Source organism: Argentina anserina, chromosome 3 (assembly GCF_933775445.1).
Source record: "Argentina anserina chromosome 3, drPotAnse1.1, whole genome shotgun sequence".
In the NCBI taxonomy this organism is placed as follows: Eukaryota; Viridiplantae; Streptophyta; class Magnoliopsida; order Rosales; family Rosaceae; genus Argentina; species Argentina anserina.
The window spans coordinates 13,276,773-13,279,445 of NC_065874.1; positions in this window are offsets into that span (position 1 = coordinate 13,276,773).

Genomic DNA, 2,673 nt, shown 5'->3' on the forward strand with positions numbered 1-2,673 from the left:
GACAATGTTTGCGCCATAAGTCCTGCATATATCGCATGACTTCATCTTTCTCATTACACTTACGAACAACGATCAACATAATAAGTCTAGTTCAACCTGTATTGATTCTTTCCACTTCGGTCAAGTTGCTCATCGTTAATGCTTTACAACGAAATAAGAGCATAAGCGAATACATCATCAATCATGGGAGATCAATCCATTAAACACACGTGCGCGCTATATACGATCAATTTGTGAGATTCTTCTCTAACATCAACAAAATGAGTCTGTAGCATCCCACAGAAACTTAGTTGATACACATGTTTAGAGAATATCTCTTGATGATGGGCGAAATACTTGTGCCTACGCCTTCGCTTCTTTCTGGTTTTGATTCCAGAGAATAATGGTCTCCCCCTCATCTAGGCAGGAGCTAAGACCGAAGCTATGACCCTTACTAGTCCATCTTTGTGTTTGCCGCCCTTGTTTTGTGGTGCAATACCACGGGCGCCGACAACACCACAACGTACGATAGTGCCATCTCCGGCTTCCTTCCCACTGTCAGGGATGGTGCCAACGGTGCTAGGACCAGGTCATATGAAATTCTCTCATATTCTGAGAGTTCCAACCTTACCGGCACATCACAACATTTATGTGCGATCTCGTCACTTTTGCTATATCAGTAAAGTCATTGAGCATCGAATCTTTGACTTTCTGGAGGTAGATAATGCGTTGCACTTTGAGTAGTGCGGGATCTTAATGAGACATAGTGCCACACCACGTCAATTCATGGCGTTAAAACCGGAATGAGAGCATTTCATATCTCCCCCTAACGACGGGAAGTATGTCTCATCAAAGTGACCGTCTGTGAATATCGCAGGATAGCGATCAACGGTTGTAGATTGGAAATAGCGGACAAGTATTGGTGATTCATAAATCATAACCAACCAGAATACTTAATCGTTTCAAGTAGACCCATTGAGATAACTACAATAGAAGCACATAAACAACTTTAACCAAATAGACGTTTAATGAAAAGAACGTTGGGATCGTATCCAGTGACCATCTGGTACGCACTAAAAGCTTGGCAAGTTGTGGGTCTGAAACGAATAAGTGTCGCTGCATGCAACATCATTACATATCCTCATGCAAAAATTGGCAGGTTAGTACCCATAACCAAATCTGAGCTCTGCTGGATCGTACTGTGAATGAACATGAGGAATAATATGTTCAATGACGATCCCAGTAGACATGCAAAACGAAATCATCAAAGTCGTGGAGGTGAACTCTCCAACGGTATCCAATCAAATAGATTTGAGAGGATAGGAAAGGTGGTGAGCCCTTAGGATGATGATTATAGCTAAAAACTTTAGCAAATGCAGCATTTCTTGTGGATAGGAAAACGACGTGTGACCAACGCGTCGATGCTCTTAACCTATACCATAAAAATACCGAAAAATGTCCGTATTCGGTTGGATAGGGTCCACTAATGTCACCTTAAATACTTTGTAAGAATGGAATATTCTCGGTTGGAGCCTTATCAAATACGGACTACCTTGAAATCTAGCAAAAGAACAAGCTTTGCAAAATGAGCGATGGGCATCAGAGATTGCCATGGAGGCATTAGAAAACACGGGAGGCATCACAAGCTCCTGTGAAGGATGGGATGCCGCCACCGACGACCTAAATGCCATGGAGCCACCGAGAAGGCTAGGCTCGGCCTCATCGTGCATGGCACGGATAGGCACGGCCTCACCGTGTGGAGCACGGGTGAGGTGATCTTCCAATCGCTTCGTGAACATGAAAAATAGATGATCATGTGAATTTAAAGAACTCGAATCATCATATCTTGTTCAAAATGACCAAAAAATGATCATGTCAAAACCGAGGAGACAGCAAAACCGAACCCATGATTCAAAGAATCTTGAGTTATGTAAAGCTACTCCTGCATGCAAGCAAAGTTATGTCCACAGGCTAACAAAGCTACTGTCTAAGCTTGAAAAAGTTATTGTCAATGAAATCTGACAGATTTATTCCTCTCCATTCTTAACACAAATATCAAGATGAAAATCCATCATTGGCATGTATGGCCTTTAAAACTTAGCAAGGCACGAAGATATAGAACACAATATCCGCACGAGATCCGTAAAACAACTACCTGCGCCGTAGGACAGTGTGGGTGGTTACGCAATTAGCAAGACACTCGATTTCACGGTGGGACATTCTCAAAATGAAGATTAAGAGAGTCAACGACGCGGTGAACTTCTATAGACAATATGCCGTAGGATATTGTACGAGGGGGGATTGAAACAAATGTGCAAACCCATCGAGTGTATCACATGGCAATAGAACTACATTCTTCAACTTAAGAGTTGGAAAAACATGGTATTGGAGCAGTTGAATACCAAACAATTTGGGTGGTAAAGACCATCCAATTCGTGCGGGTGGTAACCAATAATAATAAAATCGTTTGAGCTATGAAACGACTTGGAGAAAACCGGAAAATTAACCGGAAAACCATGTCAAAATAACTCAAAACCGGGTGAAATTTGGACGAGGAAAACGTGGTAGTAAAAAATGCTGGAAATAGGCCGGAAAAATGACGAGAAACGACGAAAAAATCGTCAGGAAAACCCGCAGGAAACCGGCGGCACCGATTGCCGGAAAACCGGCCGGCGGCGGTTGGAACTGTCTGGT